Consider the following 20052-nt stretch of genomic DNA (forward strand, 5'->3'; position numbering starts at 1 on the left):
GGAATTAGGGAGTCTAGAAGAAATTCCGACAGTGTGGGCAAGAATGATGGTTTGTAAGTGATCTTATTTTTCCTTGTGAGGGGAACACAGGGACATAAGAGCCCCTTACAGCAACATTCGTATTATGAGAGAGGAGGTGCATATGTACTCGTCGCTCCTGAGGATCCCCGTTGCTCTTCTAAGCATGCGTAGCTTAGCCCTGTTTGGGCTTTCAGTTCAATCACAGCCAAACAGAAAGCCTGAATGTGACTCCGGAGCGCATACACCAGCCCATGCACATGCTCAGAACATCAGAGATGGGGCGTCCATAGCCCAGATTGTCTGGTTCACTCATAGTTGCCAACATTGGCAACTTGTGTCCCGAGAGGTCCGGAGGGCAGGTGAGTGTGTGGGGGTGGGGCTCGAAGAATCGCGTCGTTAGCCCTGCCCCCAAACATGTCATCACCTTTTCGACCAATGAAACTAGGGGGGTGGGGCCACAATGATGCGTACACTGCACCAATAAGACCCGCCCCCTCCATTTACTTTGCAGAGCTGGGCGGGAATCGGGAGAATTGCCTGCTCTCTCGGGAGTCCGACCCAGATTTCGGGAGTCTCCCGGATATTCCGAGAGAGTTGGCAAGTATGGGTTCACTCACCGCCAGGTCCCGTAGGAATGACACGGACTGTTATGTAGGTAGTTACACCCTTGGCTCTACAGTAGGTGATATATTAGGAGAAATATATATGCAAATAATTCTAAGAAACACTGAAATGTGAACATCAGAAATTTCTATAGATATAAATTACAGGTGTTTCATCATGCACTACGGTGCCTTGTTTATTATAGAATGTTCCCTGGCATCTGAATTCATTGATAATACAAAAACAGGGTTACTGAACAGTGGGTGATTCCAAAGATGATTTGTCAAGTCCAGATATGTACTTTGCCCTGAAATGAAATATACATAAATACTTGATGAAAATTAGTTAATAATGCAGCATTTTATCATCCAAGTTACTAGTTTTAGTTCCGTTCATATGCACTGTACAATATACATTTTATCTATGATATTCCAGCATGTTGCACCTTGAGGCCCCTGCTTACTGCAGTATAGGTTCAGCTACAGAAAATCTTTATGCTGTGTCTATTATGAATCATCTCTTCATCTTACAGACAGAATTGTGCTCAGTCTCCACTATCAGATCCATTTTATTTTCATACCAGTAATAGTTACTCCATTGCTGAAATGCAGTACCAATCTTTAACATACTTGCCAACTCTCCCGGAATGTCCGGGAGACTCCCCTAAATTCGGGTCGGTCTCACGGACTCCCGGGAGAGCTGGCGATTCTCCCGCATCTGGCCCATCTGCCCACTTCAATAAAATTAGAGCCAGAATGTACGGACGGAGGGGGCGGGGCTTCACAATTCGCATCATTTTGGCCCCGCGCCCAGTGATGTAATGCTTGTTTGGGGTCTTTTTACACTGTAAAAAGATCCAAAACAGGCATTACGTCACCGGGGGCGGGGCCAAAATAACGCAAATCGTGAAGCTCCACCCATACACCCCTCCTGCCCTCCAGGATCTCCCGGACCCGGCCAACATAAGGTTGGCAAGTATGATCTTTAATATTATTATTATTTTATTTCACTTACTTTTGTTATTATTATTATTATTATTATTATTATTATTATTATTATTATTGTTATTCAATCTATTGGGCACAGTTCTGTATAAACTGGAATCCTCTTTAACTTTTCTACAATGAGCAGCCACTTTTCAGAAAACCTTTTGGTCCATTTTCCTGTAAAATGCCCAAGAAATAAAAATATATTTCTTATAATGATCTACAAATCCCTCTGTCCTGAAAACAAAAATTAGGAAAGCAAAAAACTGATTTGATTTTTAAATTCATGACTGTGTAAAAATGGCGGTCATTAAGGAGAACACTGGAGAGCATAGAGATATTAGCAGTGAATAAACCTACAATGCTATCTGTAAAGAGTATAATCACCATATAATTGTGTGTAGTGCTCAGGATGCCGATGGGAGTACCGGCAGTAACATGCAACACAGGTTTTATTTAGGGATGTGCACCGGCGACTTTTGAGGTCTCGTGTTTTGTGTTTTGGATCCGGATTTTCATTATTTTTGGGGTTCGGATTTGTCTCGCAAAACACTTGACGAAAGGTCTCGGTTCGGATTTAAGGTTTTGGATTCGGATTTTTTTTGGAAAAAACATAAAAAGTTTAAAAATCAAGTTTTTGGGCTTATTTTCACTCCTATGCTATTAGTAACCTCAATAACATTCAATAACAAGCATTTCCACTAATTTACAGTGTATTCTGAACACCTCACAATATAGTTATTAGTCCAAAACGTTGCAACGAGGTATCTTTCTGGACTGCGTAGAGGAGTGGGTCACCACAATATATATAATAAGAAAACCATCAACTTGTATGATTCGCACCAATAAATGTACCTGGACTGCGTAGAGGAGTGGGTCACCACAATATATATTAAAAACCCTGAACTTGTATGATTCGCACCAATAAATGTACCTGGACTGCGTAGAGGAGTGGGTCACCACAATATATATTAAAAACCCTGAACTTGTATGATTCGCACCAATAAATGTACCTGGACTGCGTAGAGGAGTGGGTCACCACAATATATATTAAAAACCCTGAACTTTTATGATTCGCACCAATAAATGTATCTGGACTGCGTAGAGGAGTGGGTCACCACAATATATATAATAAGAAAACCATCAACTTGTATGATTCGCACCAATAAATGTACCTGGACTGCGTAGAGGAGTGGGTCACCACAATATATATTAAAAACCCTGAACTTTTATGATTCGCACCAATAAATGTATCTGGACTGCGTAGAGGAGTGGGTCACCACAATATATATAATAAGAAAACCATCAACTTGTATGATTCGCACCAATAAATGTACCTGGACTGCGTAGAGGAGTGGGTCACCACAATATATATAATAAGAAAACCATCAACTTGTATGATTCGCACCAATAAATGTACCTGGACTGCGTAGAGGAGTGGGTCACCACAATATATATTAAAAACCCTGAACTTGTATGATTCGCACCAATAAATGTACCTGGACTGCGTAGAGGAGTGGGTCACCACAATATATATTAAAAACCCTGAACTTTTATGATTCGCACCAATAAATGTATCTGGACTGCGTAGAGGAGTGGGTCACCACAATATATATAATAAGAAAACCATCAACTTGTATGATTCGCACCAATAAATGTACCTGGACTGCGTAGAGGAGTGGGTCACCACAATATATATTAAAAACCCTGAACTTTTATGATTCGCACCAATAAATGTACCTGGACTGCGTAGAGGAGTGGGTCACCACAATATATATTAAAAACCCTGAACTTGTATGATTCGCACCAATAAATGTACCTGGACTGCGTAGAGGAGTGGGTCACCACAATATATATTAAAAACCCTGAACTTTTATGATTCGCACCAATAAATGTATCTGGACTGCGTAGAGGAGTGGGTCACCACAATATATATATAATAAGAAAACCATCAACTTGTATGATTCGCACCAATAAATGTACCTGGACTGCGTAGAGGAGTGGGTCACCACAATATATATTAAAAACCCTGAACTTTTATGATTCGCACCAATAAATGTATCTGGACTGCGTAGAGGAGTGGGCACTGGGCACCACAATAAAATATATAAAAAACCTTCAACAGGTCTGCATTACACTGCACATACGGCTGCTCCTCCATCCTCTCCATCATATACATGTTGGAGTTTTAGCGTGTGACAACCTCTTGTTTTTGATAATGTCAGTGCATTTTGAATATTTTTCAATTTGCCCCACACCACTGAATGTACTTTATCTATGATACGCATCTATCTATCTTGACTGCGTAGTGTGGTGGCCCCGGTACACAATTTGGTACCGAGGCCACAATATAATTAAAAAACCCTCCACGGGTCAGAATTCCACCAAAAAAGGGTATGGACTGCGTAGTGTGGTGGCCCCGGTACACAATTTGGTACCGAGGCCACAATATAATTAAAAAATTGGGCATCAACTGTCACCGTTGTTTAATATCTGATACACCTAAATATGGACTGCACAGTGGAGTGGCCCCGGTAGTAAATTTGGTGCCGGGGCCACAATACCTCCTCCAACTTCCAAGTGTAGTGTTTATAAAGACAGACAGCGTCGAAGTGTTATTAGTTGACTTTCTTAACCCTAAAATTGTCCCTGTTGCAAATATTTGTGCAATGGACAGTTACTTTTTTATTGAAAGACTCAAGCTTTCAAGTGTAGTGTTTATAAAATATAAACAACAATACAGTAGTTTTAGAGCACGTTAATACCTCTTGTTTTAAATTATGACAGGGCATTTTACTTTTGGTTTAATTTCTTGAATTTGTTTAAATTTGGTTTTACTTTTTGAACATGGCAAACGACTGTTGATTGGTCATATAATGCAAAAAAAAAGTTCCAAGATGGAATTGTCCTTGGGCCCTCACACCCACCCTTATGTTGTTGAAATAGGACATGCACACTTTAACAAACCAATCATTTCAGCGACAGGGCCTACCAAACAACTTTGGCTGAAATGATTGGTTTGTTTGGGCCCCCACACCAAAAAAGCTATTCATCTCTCCCTGTACAGACTAAACAGGCTCTACTGAGGCAAGATGTCGTCCTCATCCTCAACCTCTGATTCCTCTCCCCCTACAGTGTGTACTTCCTCCTCATCACACATTATCAATTCGTCCCCGCTGGACTCCACAACCACAGGTCCCTCTGTAGTATCTGGAGGGCAGTGCTGTACTTCATTGAGAAATTGATTATTCATTTTTATAAACATCATTTTTTCAACGTTATGAGGAAGCAACCTCCTTCGCCGCTCACTGACCAGGTTCCCCGCTGCACTAAAAACTCTTTCCGAGTACACACTGGAGGGGGGACAACTCAGGTAAAATAGAGCCAGTTTGTACAGGGGCTTCCAAACTGCCTTTTTTTCCTGCCAGTAACAATATGGACTGTCTGACATGTCTACTTGGATGGTGTCAGCAAAGTAATCATCCACAATTTTTTCTATTGTGACAGCATCCAATGCAGCGAGAGTAGACATGTCTGCAATGGTTGGCAGGTCCTTCAGTCCGGACCAGATGTTATCAGCATCCCCGCCAGTGCCTCTTTTGGGAAAACTGAGCTTTTTCCTCGCAGCCATAGATGTGGAAGAAAATGAGGGTGGAGCTGTTGGCATGTCACGGTCCTCTTCAGAGGACAATCTCCTGACCAGCAGGTCTTTGCACCGCTGTAGACTTGTGTCCGCCGGAAACAGAGACACAACATACGCTTTAAACCGAGGATCGAGCACGGTGGCCAGAATGTATTCCTCTGACTTTAAAAGAGTGACCACCCTCGGATCCTGGCAAAGCGTACGAAGGGCTACATCCACAAGAGCTACATGCTTGGTGTAATCGCAATGGCTTACCAGCTCCTCCCTCACTTTCTCCAGCTGCTTCTGCAACAGCCTGATCAGGGGAATGACCTGACTCAAGCTGGCAGTGTCGGAACTGACTTCTCGTGTGGCAAGTTCAAATGGCTGCAGAACCTTGCACAACACGGAAATCAGTCTCCACTGCGCTTGACTGAGGCGCATCCCCACTCCTTTGCCTATGTCGTAGGTGGCTGTGTAGGCCTGAATGGCCTTTTGCTGCTCCTCCATCCTCTGCAGCATATAGAGGGTGGAGTTCCAGCGCGTCACAACCTCTTGTTTGAGGTGATGGCAGGGCAGGTTCATGCTTTTTTGATGTGCCTCTAGTCTGCGGTAGGCACTGGCTGAATGCCGAAAGTGTCCAGCAATTTTGCGCACCACCGCAAGCATCTCCTGCACACCCCTGTCACTCTTGAGGTAATGCTGCACCACCAAATTAATGGTGTGGGCAAAACATGGGACGTGCTGGAAATTGCCCATATTTAATGCCGCACAATGTTACTGGCATTGTCTGACACCACAAATCCCCATGAGAGTCTAAGTGGGGTAAGCCACTGGGAGATAATTTCCCTCATTTTCTCTAATATGTTGTCAGCGTTGTGCCTCTTATTAAAGCCTGTAATACACAATGTTGCCTGCCTTTGCACGAGCAGCCATTTTGTAGTTGCTGCTACTGATGCAGCTGTTGCTGCGGAAGGGGATGCATCTACCCAGTGGGCTGTCACAGTCATATAGTCCTTCGTTTGCCCAGAACCACTTGTCCACATGTCCGTGGTTAAGTGGACAGTGGGTACAACCGCATTTTTTAGAGCACTGAGGACACTTGATCGTACTTCTCTGTACATTTTTGGTATCGCCTGCCTAGTGAAGTGGAATCTCGACGGGATTTGGTACCGGGGACACAATACCTCCATCAACCCTCTAAATCCCACTCCACTGATGGCGGACACCGGGTGCACGTCTAACACCAACATTGCAGTTACAGCCGCAGTTATACGCTTTGCAATAGGGTGACTACTATCGTATTTTGTGGTCATGGCAAACGACTGTTGGACGGTCAATTGTTTTGTGAAAGACTTAGCGGTCTTACGACTTCCCCTCTGGGAAGATGACCGACTAACAGCAGCAACAGCAGCAGTGGCAGTAGTAGGCGTACCGCTGCAGGATTCCTCGGATGAATCCCATATTGAGGAGGACTCAGTCTGGCTGCTGACTTGGGCTGCAGGACTGAATCTGATGGAGATTGTGGAGGAAGTTGACGAGGAGGGTGTTGCTGGTGTGTATCCAACTGGACCACGGGATTTAGGTGTCCCTGTACCGATGAGGGTCCTAGCCCCAGTTCCTGAACTAACCACTGAACTATGAAGGTTATTCAGGTGACGTATAAGGGAGGATGTTCCTAGGTGGGCAAGATCCTTACCCCTGCTTATTTGAGCTTTACATAAGCTACATACGGCCATACATTGGTTGTCTGGATTTGGATAAAAATAACTCCAGACCGAAGAGGTGCATTTTTTGGTCTTCTGACCAGGCATGACGATGGGCTTTTTCATCCCATGGACATCAGCTGTTTCCCCCCCTGGTGCCTCATTTACAATAACCACATCACCATCCTCATCATCAAGTTCCTCCACAGCGCCAGCTACATCATCAATAGCCTCCTCCCGAGCCACCTCTTCCCGTACAGTGATGGGAAGGTCAGGCTTGACAACCACCAACATCCTTGGACTCGCCTTGTGGATTTGTGATAATTTCTCTTTAGAAGACAGAGTTGTTTGCTGTTTTGTTGCTGACAGCATAACTCTCTTCAATTTTTTGTAGGGGGGGGGGAGGAGGAGGAGGGCTAAGATCCGTGGGTGAAGCTGAACCACTAGTCATGAACACGGGCCAGGGCCTAAGCCGTTCCTTGCCACTCCGTGTCGTAAATGGCATATTGGCAACTTTACGTTTCTCCTCAGATGATTTTAAGTTTCTCTTTTTGCTACTTTTTCTTAACTTGGGCTTTTTGGATTTTACATGCCCGGTACTACGAGATTGGGCATCGGGCTTGGAAGACGACGTTGATGGCATTTCATCGTCTATGTCATGACTAGTGGCAGCAGCTTCAGCATTAGGAGGAAGTGGGTCTTGATCTTTCCCTACTTTATCCTCCAAATTTTTGGTCTCCATTATATGTAGCACAAGATACTGCAGAATGTGTGAACTTGGTAATATTGCAGTACCAATGGACTTATACTGCTGGATTGGTTTTGCAAATTTGGTTATAATTATATATATTTTTTTTAATTTTTAATTTTTAATTTTTTTTTACTTTCTTTTTATTTTATAAAAACTTGGGAATAATGGGGAAATAACTATGCCCTTAGAAGCACAGAGCACAGGACACAGCACCACTGGACTGAACAGGACACGGCACAGGACCCAGCAGCACTACGGAACTCAGCAGGACAGATCACAGGACACAGCACCACTGGACTGATACTGCAGAATGTGTGAACTTTGTAATATTGCAGTACCAATGGACTTATACTGCTGGATTGGTTTTGCAAATTTGGTTATAATTATATATTTTTTTTTTAATTTTTTATTTTTTTTTACTTTTTTTTTATTTTTTAAAAACTTGGGAATAATGGGGAAATAACTATGCCCTTAGAAGCACAGAGCACAGGACACAGCACCACTGGACTGAACAGGACACGGCACAGGACCCAGCAGCACTACGGAACTCAGCAGGACAGAGCACAGGACACAGCACCACTGGACTGATACTGCAGAATGTGTGAACTTTGTAATATTGCAGTACCACTGGACTTTTACTGCTGAATGTGTGAACTTGGTAATATTGCAGTACCAATGGGCTTATACTGCAGGATTGGTTGTGCAAATTTTGTGGTAATTAAAAAAAATTAAATTAGTTTTTGGTATTTTTTTTAAATAACTTTTTTTTATTTTTTTAAACACAGGGGAATATTGGGGAAATAACTATGCCCTTAGAAGCACAGAGCACAGGACACAGCACCACTGGACTGAACAGGACACAGCACAGGACCCAGCAGCACCACTGACCTCAGAAGGACAGAGCACAGCACACAGCACCACTGGACTGATACTGCAGAACACAGCACAGCACAGCACAGCACAGAACTAAACAGCACAGCACAGAACTAAACAGCACAGCACGAGATCTACCAGGACAGAGGACCACCTAACACACCCTCCCTCTACCCTGATCAATGCCCGAGTGAAGATGGCGGCGACTAGCGGGGAATTTATAGGATCCAAGTATCGCGAGATCCGACAACGGGATTATGAGTCAGAGCCTCAGTTTCAGATTTGAATTTGGCGCCAATACCCGGATCTGTCTCGGATCCGACTCGGATCGGCAACGTTCGGGTGGGCTCGGATTTCAGAAATCCGAGTGCGCTCATCTCTAGTTTTATTCAGCATGAACATCTCCATACAACAGAAGCAGGCAAGAAGTAACTTTCTATTCAGTGTTAATTTTCCACCACCTAGTGTCATAAACTGGTAGTACACCACAGTAATTCATTAGGAGTGGTACATATACTTTTTAACATGACAGAAAAAACTGAATGGAAAGGTTCATGAGTGTCAGACCACGTTCGACCTCTTTATTTTATGTGTCACAGAATGACATCTTGTATTTAAAGACATCTCATTGAAAGTAGCGTGACCCTGATTACCATCATTGTATTTGGCAGTGGACGGAGGGCTCCCGCTTTCTCCCAGTTAAAATAATTTCTCATTTGGACTACAAAGGTCAAGAAACAAGATTTAATTTTTTTATTTCACTTACTTTTGTTATTATTATTGTTATTATTATTATTATTATTATTATTATTATTATGAAAAGTGTACGTGAGCTTATTTTATTTTTTTGTATAATGGATGTGAATCCTGGGGACTCCTGCTGATTATACTGGAACCACTGGCTGACAAAGTTGCTTTTTAGTGTGGGATCGGTAACTCCCCCCCTACCCCCCCCCCCCCCCCCCCTCTGCAATGACCAGCCTGCGTCTGAATTTCAACATAATAGGGGGGTATGAGGGGTATATATATAAAAGTGGAAAACAGTCAATGCTATCTAGCACTGGGACTGACTGTGAATTGTTTTTTTTGGGGGGGGGAACATTCTGCCGTTTCTTTAGTTTTTTTTTTTTTTACACAGTGCACTCTGTATGGAAAGTGTTTTTTGTTATTTAAAGTATAGGATGAATCCTGGTGTCCAACACCTCTGAACTGGTGCATTATTCAAGTCCTTTTCCTGCATTTTAAATTAACCCTTAAGAGTGATCTTAAAATGTTTAGCTATGGAGCGGGTGCGTGGTGCTTATAGACTAAGAAAAGAGGAACTTTTGGATTTATAATTTGAACGCCGTGGTCCCTTTTGGTTTTAATGGTAACTGAAGTCGCTACTTTGACACCTGTAGTGTAAGGCTCTGTTGCTGTCTGGTTATCCTGCATCTCATACTATCATGGCGGTGATCTGCCTTGTAAATATTCTACATGTGATTGATACTCCAAGATTTCTAAGTGCATGTCTTACACGTTAGCCTGAACTGTAATAAAATACTCTAGATCTATTGGAAGTGCCTGTGTTCTCTCCATCCTGATTACTTTTTGGGAAGGAGAACGGCCATACACGGCAAGGGACGCCCCTGAAAATGTGCACTCTCCACCACTTTATCTTATTACACGCATAATTTAATTTCTGCATTACTCTGCAAAACAAGGGGCAACAATGCGCCTCCCCTGTACTTTAGTGGGAACATCTTCACTTCGACCATCTCCTCCTCTGCTTCTCCACATAAGTAAAAACATCGGCGGAAAACTAGGCACTTTTGCGCAAATCGAAGGCGCACAGTGGGCCAAAAACCGTATCTGCACTGCGGAGGGGATGTGTTTGCCCCCTTCGTAAAAGATCTCTATAATAAGCCTAAATTTACCCCTAAAGCAATAAACGTCCTCTTTCTCTGAGATAATCCAGAAGGGCATCTTTAAGCAGAGATGCAATAGGACAAAAACTAGTGCAATATATTATGGCTCTTGCATGGCCCACCCATATCGTTTTAAGGTCGTAATTCATCCTGATTTTGTTCTTATTTGTTTTCAAATGTTTGCCCAGAAAATCCTCTGTCATGATGTAGTGGTTGTTGGTGAATAAGACAATCTAACTGAATTTAAATGGATAAACAAAGAAAAGTGCAGCAGTAACATTCAAAGCTCTCCGGAATATTACATAGGGTCACATCTCTCAATTGGATGTAAAATCCAAAAATCAGGGCAAAATACCTCCCTGGTCTGCCCAAACCATGCCTGATGTCATGCTCCCAAATTGTTTAGTTAGATCCTGTTAAATCAGCAGTGATGGAGGTATGTCAGCTATAATCAAAAATACAATTCAGTTGACGTCTGTATTCCATGGTAAAAGTTGAATCAGAGACGTTTCATGTCTATTCTACCTTACATTTATAAACTGTAACTTATAATAGGCAGTCACCTTTCGTACACTTTGAAAGTCTGGCCCCAGGTGACATGCCATTTACTATTCTCACAGGCAGAAGCATTTTCTTCTTATGACATTTCTATTCAGCGAAATAAATGATTAAATAACAGGGGAACAGAACAGACTGTCCGCAATTACGGGGAGGTTATCTATTTATAGTATAATAAGCTATTCTACCGTTTCAATTATTGTGATTTACTGATGTTCTGTTGTTTTAAGACATGGAAACATCTTAACGGTTGGCTTAATTGTTTACGATGCAAAATACAGCAAATGCTGATTTTAGTTACGATGTTAGAGATGGGCATTATCAGTGGAAAATTTCACACAAATGGAGTTTGGCATGAGAACAGTATTGCACACGTGGAATGCTGTGCCAGTGTATTTGTATATTTGCAATTTGTAGAATTAAGTGTCTGTCAATAGAGTTGGTATTGTAACAATTAATTCATGCTGCTGTCTGATTAGGGTGAGATCAGGAAGATGTAAGGCCAAATTCCACCAGTGAAACGCGCAAAAGTTTCCTGACCAAATTCAGAAGTCAGTGAATATTTAGTCAAACAGTTTTGTTACTCATCCCTCCTTGGTAGACACCTCTTTGCCAAGTTCATTAGTCCTCTCTAGAGTTGCTCAGGCTCGGTACCCCTAGAACCGAACACAACCAAACTAAGCAGATCCGAGTACCGAGCTGAGCCGACTCGGTAATTTTGCGCGCCCTCGGAATTGAAAATAAGGCAAAACGTCATCATTATGTCGTCACATCTGGGGAGTTTTGGATTCTATAAGTATCACCCTCCACGGCGATCCTGCCCCATTTCATAGAGGGACACAGAAGCGTTAGCACGGTTCTTGGCAGTCTCTAGTGCAGTTGGGCAGCATCATAGGTAGAAAAGAAATAAGAGGGGTACCGGTGTTCTTCAAAGTCTCCAGTGACATTCAGGAGAGCTCCATTGCTAATTGTCATTGCTGACATAGAAATAATAGGTCTGGCAGGCTTGGTCTTCTAAATCTGCAGTCACATTATACTGTGTTATATAGGTAACACACAAAGAGGAGAGCTCCATTGCTCCATTGCTAATTGTCATTGCTGAAATAAAAACAATAGGTCTGGCAGGCTTGGTCTTCTAAATCTGCAGTCATATTGTACTGTGTTATATAGGTATAACACAAAGAGGAGGGCTCCATTGCTTTATTGCTAATTGTCATTGCTGAAATAGAAATAATAGGGCTGGTAGGCTTGGCTTTCTAAATCTGCAGTCACATTGTACTGTGTTATATAGGTAACATACAAAGAGGAGAGCTCCATTGCTAATTGTCATTGCTGAAATAGAAATAATAGGGCTGGCAGTGTTGTTCTTAATCTGCAGTCACATTGTACTGTGTTATCAAAATGGATTTACAGCAGTACACAGAAGACCAGGAGCAGCTGCTGCTACCAGTCTTGATGATAGTAATCCCTCTACGTCATCTGCTAAAGCCTATGTTAAAGTGCATAGTGTTTTTAAATCCGGGAAACAAACATGTAAAAAAACACCTTTTACCTTGGTCAAGAAAAAAGACCTGTGATCCAGGCAAAGTTATCTGCAGAAAAAAATAAAATGGCCAACATGCCATTCTACACACGCAGTGGCAAGGAAAGAATGAGATTTTCACCTTTCTCTATGAGTGCTAGTTCTGCAACTGGTAAGGTCAGTCATGACCAAGCAAGATCTTGTCATTCGGACTCCAAAAGTGGTGTCCAAATACTTTTACATGTAAAAGCCGGGCTGGAAGGAAACAGTAAGGCATTAGAGGAAAATGTATGTTCAGATTCAGAAATTACACAAATCCCTGAGGAGAGTCTATCCACTAGTGCTATGTGTAATCATGACCTGTCTGACAGTGTACCCATAAAGAAGGCTACTTTCAGCATTTCTGCAGATGTGTGGATGAACAGCCCAAGTGTAGCCCAGTGGCGGATCCAGACTTTTGCTACACCCCGGGCGATTTTTTGGGGGGTCAATTTAGGCCACGCCCCCTTTCTAATTTCTAAGGCTGCCGACGGCTGCACAGTATGTGCAGGTCCGCTCGGCAGTGACAGTGTGCTGCCCCGCTGCTCTGATTGTGTTTAAAACACAATCAGAGCAGCCGGGCAGCACACTGTCACTGTTGAACGGACCTGCACAGTGTGCAGCCGCCGGCAGCAAGCCCCTGCTAGGGGGAACGATCACCCCGATCGCCCCCCCCCTGGATCCCCCACTGGTGTAGCCGGTGATACACAAATTGAGGATGCCACTTTGGAATTGCAACAGGATGAAGGGGATATTTGTGTAGCTGAGGGCGCTAATGAGGATGTTGATGAGGATGATGTTTATGTAAGTCCTGTACCGGTGAAAACAGTTTTTGCACATGACAAGAAGAAGGCCATTGTCATGCCTGGGCATAAGACCAAAAAATCCACCTCTTAAGTGTTATTTTTACCCAAATCCTGACAACAGTTGTCTAGCCATTTGTAGCGTTTGTAAAGCCACAGTAATGTAAGCATGGCTGTCTAAATAGACGTGTATATGTATTGCCTTCCACTTTGCTGCTGTTTCATCAGTATTGCACAAAGTGTTTGTAATCTACACTTTACGTCAAAGGTACCAAACTATATTATAATCTTTTGGGAATTGGTGCCGATTTGAAGCTCAGTGATGAACTTGCTTATCGCTGTGAATTACAATGGCTCTTTTTAGTGCATTGTCTGGCACCCTGGATTGGTGTGGGTCTGATAAAAGCACACATTCCGGGGGTTTCAGCGCTTGTCTCCATGTATTAGCTGTAGAATTACCACAGTTATCCAAGGAACAGGTGGAGCAATCAAATCAACCATAACTGATTTCATGATCCAAGGACAATTCCATCTTGCACCACATTTGTTTCCTGCCACTGCTGTGTAGCAATGTTTGCTAGATGTGCTAGGAACTGCTGTGTGTTTGTGTCATCGCTCTGTCGCTTACCATCCAGCCAGCTTGCTGCAGTCTTTACTTAAAAATGTATGAAAATAATGTTGTGACCTGTGAGGTGGTCAAAATTGACTGAAAATGACTTGAAATTGGTGTTATGAAGTTTAATAATGTAGGGGGGAAAAAAAGCAAAAATATGTAATTTTAGCAAAAACAATAGGGATTTTTTTACAAAAAAAAATGGGATTCAAAACCAAAACCAAAACACGCAAGGGCGGCTCTGCCAAAACATGAAGTTAATCCAGATCCAAAACCAAAACCAGAATACGGGGGTCAGTGAGCATCTCTAGTACCCAATCAGAGGCAGAACTAGTGAGCTGTGGGCCCTGGTGAAGGTAGGCTGGGAGGAGTGAACCGTCGTCCCAGACCCTCTGCATCTGCCATGCAGCGGGCACCATTATCTCCATGGGCCCCGGTGCACCACACCTGTTGCACCAATGGTAGTTCCGCCACTGTACTCAATGAAAAGCATGACTTGATAGCTGCCACGTTCATCTATTTTCCAGTAACGTGTCTCTAAATGACATCATCACATTGCCTTATTAGTTTGTTGTTAAAAACAAAAACCAGTATGTAAATAATAAGTCAGTAGGCGGTATGCAAATTACTGCGGCTGATATGAGGGCAGTCGATCGGGTCGGAGCTGAAACAGGGTGCAGACAAGGAGAACAGGCAAAGTGGGAGTGGACAAAAGACAAGGTCCAGAGGACCCAGAGGTGTTAACCAATGTGACTGCATACCTGAGAGCTTAATGTGGGGAACCCAGTTTTCTAGTGTGGGTCAGATGTTGGCATTCAGTAGCAGCAATACCTCACCCTTCAATGGTGTTATTTTCTCCTACAAAGCAATCTGCTTTCTTTTCTATGAACTCCAACTATAAGGCCTATACCCACTGTGCTGCCCATCCAGGCACCATTCATGTACACTTAGTACATGTCAGGATTCCCAATAAAAACCACAGAGAGAGCATAGAGAAATTAAGTGGTTTTTATTAACACCGGTTACACAGGTTTCAGGTTGCAGTACGGTAGGGTATGGCAGAAATAGCTAAAGAACACAGTGGATAACAGATGCAGAATGCGGTGGTCTGCAGGACTTTACCACAAAGTAGTGGAGATGGCACACAAGGTGCGACGGTCTGCGGAGCAAGGCACTGAAGACAACAGGTAGCAATAATCTGCAGAGCGTTACCACAGGATACTGGAGTAGACACAGTGGCTGAGATGATCTGCGGATAGATGTGCTGGGAACTCAGAGAACAGGAGCCATGGAACAGGAACAGCAACACAGATAATTGCAACAGATGATCTGGCAAAGGTTGCTGGGACAGGCAGCTTATATAGGCCAGAAGCAGGTGTTTAAGCTTCCAGCAATAATATGGCAGGTAAGAGCAGTCTAAGTACCACAGTGGCCCCTTTGGTGGACAGTGGTACTACAGGCAGGATACAATATATACAAAGGTCCAACAAAGTACCTGCAGACAGTAGCTGCAGGATGTAGGTCGTGACAGTACACTTCAAAGCACAATTCTCCGAATGGAAATAATGAAAATGCTACAATGACGTCCCATTACTTCCACGGCTTATTGGAGACATTAGGTTTGAACGAGCAATAGTTCAGGGGAAAAGATAAAGCTATAATGAAGGCGAGGGTTCTAAAGTAACAGCAACAAGACTTTGAAGTGCCTATTCCCATCTTGGCCTGCAATCTTGCAAATGGTGCTGTGCGGAGTATGTATGTTCGCCCTGGGCTCGCATTGGGTCTTCTTCGGGTGCTCCGGTAAGTTAGAGGATTTAGACTGTAAGCTCCAATGGGGCAGGGACTGGTGTGAGTTCTCTGTACAGCGCTGCGGAATTAGTGGCACTATATAAATAAATGATGATGATAATGTAATCTGTTCATGGACTGATGTGAATGATTAAATATTCTCTGAATAGCGCTGCAGAATACGGTGGTGCTATATAATCATTGATTATAAATAATAATAAAAATGGTCACATAGACCATTTACACGGGATGCTCCTCACAGTGGGCACCTATGTCTGTCTAAGGTGGACAAATAGCCTAATTTGTTGTTAGCTAACAATCTTTAATGACCCTTTGACTGCATTTAGTGGAATAACGGTATGGCAGACCAAGCCCCAAACGTCACATGCCTGCTATGACCATCACACTTTGATTGGACATCTCAATTCATCTGTAATCAACTGAAACAGTAGTAGATTTCTACGTAAATATCACTGTACACATACACAGCATCTTATAAGCAGAATGTTTGGCATGCAGCATTGTACAGATGTCACAATAAATGTACATGTGGAACAAAGAGTTGTTGTGCGGTTAAAGAGCCATCTTATCTCATTATGTGGGGCAATAAATGATGTTTTTCACTCACACATACTTGGTGAAGAATCTGTCGTCTTGGACCTCAGGCATCTGGAGAAAGATAAAGGAAGTGAAGATACATCCATTCCTATTACAGACCTTCTCCCATGTACTGAAGGTTCAGACAGCTGGAAGTCACTGTTTATTTGTGCTTGTACTAGAGGGGATACAGTGTGTTGGGGGGGGGGGGAGCTATTGTCACAGGCTTCCAAGGAGAGACAGGAATAGTATGTGCTCTGCTGAGCTAAATAAGATTTAGCATCTTATCAGAATCAGGAGTTGCAATCATGGATGTTTGCAATTTCCATTTCTTCCCAGGCACTTCTTATTTGTCCTCATTTTCCCTATCTCTATGGTGAAATCAGAGGGGGGAAGGGTTCAGGACTTATTACCTGGTATGTGATATCTTCCTGGGCTTGTTACACCTAGCTGGACTTATTGCTTCGCACTTTACGCCTTGTTGAGCTTGATACCTAGCGAGATATAGCTTATATTCATCAGGAGTGTGGGGACTTTATTACAGACACTATTTCTGTGTGTGTAACTTGTTGCAGCTATCTCTGTAAATGTGGGCATCTTGGTGGAGATATAGGTCTATTTGCACAAAACTAGACATCTGCGGTGCATAGTACTGTTTTATTCATCTTGCGGTGTGTACTGCTGTACTTGACACTGCCCTTTTATAGAGAAACACAGAGGGCCTGGTTTACAGTTAAATGTAAACGAGTGAATTTTTCCCGTCAAGCGGGATGCATCTGTACACTTACGTCTCTATGGCTATAATGCGTAAGATAAAAATCTAGCGTTTAGACAGAACAAAGATAAGAGCATTATCATCATCAACTTGGAGCACTAAGCCTGTTTGATGCCCCCCGCCACTTATCTATTGCGGGTGTGAGAACCGGGAGACTGCCCTGCTCTCCCGTAAGCCCGGGAGGTCTCTCAAAAATGCGTGAGTCTCCCGGACATTCCGGGAGAGAAGGCAAATATGCGTTAAAGAAAAGCAGCTAATGAATCTCTACAGACTAAATTGTCTTTTACATTTCTGTCTCCATTACTGAAGTCATGTTGTCTTACTTCTCAGTCTTTGATTAAATCTTGGTCTCCATGAAAATGGCCACCTCCATAGGCATCAATACATGGACATAGGACACAATTTCTGAACGGTGTCATCATGCCACAGATGGTGAAGCCAACCACGTCTTGTACTGGCTCAGCATCAGGGAGAATGCCAGACTCTTCAGGGAGTGAGGGAGATCACCCTTATTTCAGGGAGTCTCCCTGACATTCAGGGAGAGTTTTCAAGTATGATTTTAAGTCACACTTTTACATGGTGCAAATGAACATACATCCAACGCTAAATCAGGCCCAAAATGTCCCTTTGAAGGGTTTGAGGCATGGTTATAATAGTTGTACCTCGAGAATGCTACCTCATGCTTCTCTTGAGTCTAAACCTTTATATTTGGGTTTTAATTCTTCCCACACAGTTATCCTGTGATGCTGCAGGAGGGAGGGTGTTTGCTCTAAGAGGCATCCTAGGGGAGCAAGTATGAGATAGTGTCCACTCATGTTTAAGGCAGGATGTTGAACAGCTGAAGGGCCATATATTCCCTGTAGAGAGACAAGATCAGGACCAAAGGAGAGAACCTATTATCACTGTGACAATAAAGTACCACTGTGCCAACCCAGGATGATACTTTCAGATAGGTGTTTGAAGGCCGCTCTCAGAATACTTTACACTTTACATTCCCAATATACCCATGATTGTCACAGTTTTGCTCTAGACATAGATTTAGAATTGCACGTATATTAAGGTGCCTGTAACTCAAAACACAGATATGGAAACGTAAGTGTGCAGACACATCTATGCATGTACACAAAAGCGGCATCTATGTAACCAAGTGCTGTGTAGGAGGAAAATATATAATAAAACTGATGATTTATTTAAACAGAGAGATGGTCTGCAGCACAATTATTATGTGAATTGTGATTGTACTGCGCTACAATGCCCGTGTCAGCTTCACACACAACTTTCCTCTGTTACTAAATCTGCCCGTGCAGGGGCGACTGTCTAACTATCCACTGTAACCGGGAAAAGAGGTGAGTATTATAATCTCCAGAAGTAGGTGCCTGCACCACTCCACATACTGACGGGGAGCTACATAACTGAATGCAGATTGTCATCCCATTTACTGTATCACAGATCTTCTGATTAGCTGTCCCCATCAGCACTTTCATCATATTGAGATCACACAACTTTCTCTAATAGACTTCACTACAAAAGGATCACATACCTGGATATAGCAGGGAACGCATGCATTAATTACCTCATCTCTTCTGCTTTAATGTGCTGTAAATAAATAAGTAAATAACACATCTCCCTTATCCTCAAACTATAGGAAGAATGGATGATACTGACTTGGGGCTGTCTCCACAGGTAGCTGAAATCCATCATGATGACTGCAGGCGAAGATCAGCTCATATGTTCTTTATTCTCTACAGGTGGCTGAAACAAGTATCTGCATAGTATTGAAAGTTACTAACAATTGATGCCTTCCTAGTCTTAGACTAGATACACACTACAGTGGTTTCAGCTAATTATCGGGCCAATCAAATTATAAATGACCATTTGGCCCGATATCACATTAGTGTGTACGATACAACGATGAACGATTATAGTTCCAAAACAAATCGTATCGTTTCGCTTGATATTTCTATATTTTAAATGTCGTTCAACAATGGAACGCTGTCGTTCCAGTTCTGCAGTGTGTATGCACACACGACCGGCAGTGTCCATAGATCTCCATGGGGTGTGCAGAGTCAGGATCTTTTTTTTTTCAGCCGATGGTTATGACAGATGAAGAGCCCAGATCTGAAGGTAAATCTTGTAAAATGTGTATAGTGTGTACATGAGTATCATGCTGATCAGGGCTTTTTTTTTTATCTGTCGTTGGTAAAATCGTTAAAGTTATCGCATCTGGAGAAATTTTCTGTAGTGTGTACCCAGCCTCATGATGTGCTCCTCACTGGGGAAAGTACAGACTTCACAAACTGATGACTGTGATAAGGACAGATCACAAAACAGAGGCTGGATTAGAGCTACTGACTAAGGCTAGGTACACACTGAAGAATTTTCAACCAATGTGTTTTCTCAAACGTTTGTACCTACGACTGAAGGTCCGATCAGTCTGACGATTCATCCATACACATGGACACGGTTTACCTTCAGATCTGTGCTCTTCATCTGGTCCTCTAGTCTTCAGAGAGTGACAGCACAATATTCATTCATTCATTCATTCTTGTCACACTGATTAAAACTACCCTGTTATAGCTATCCACATGTCCTAATGAATTTCGTTAGTTTCTGTGACTCTGAAACAAAACATTCTGTCTTAGAACGAACAAATGAATTATTCCTTCTACAGCACTCTCTACATTTATTCACCGGGACATTCAATGCTGGCATCAGCTGAAAAGAGCATCTCTCTGTAAACCCTATGGAGATCGTGAGCATGAGTGCATACACACTATATGATCATTAGGTGATTGATCGGAAAATAATAAACAGTACGACCAACCAAATGAGCCGTCAATCGACACTTTGGAACGACTTTTGACCATCGTGTCACTATACACACTAAC

The sequence above is a fragment of the Mixophyes fleayi genome, chromosome 5 (assembly GCF_038048845.1).
Source record: "Mixophyes fleayi isolate aMixFle1 chromosome 5, aMixFle1.hap1, whole genome shotgun sequence".
Taxonomy (NCBI): Eukaryota; Metazoa; Chordata; class Amphibia; order Anura; family Limnodynastidae; genus Mixophyes; species Mixophyes fleayi.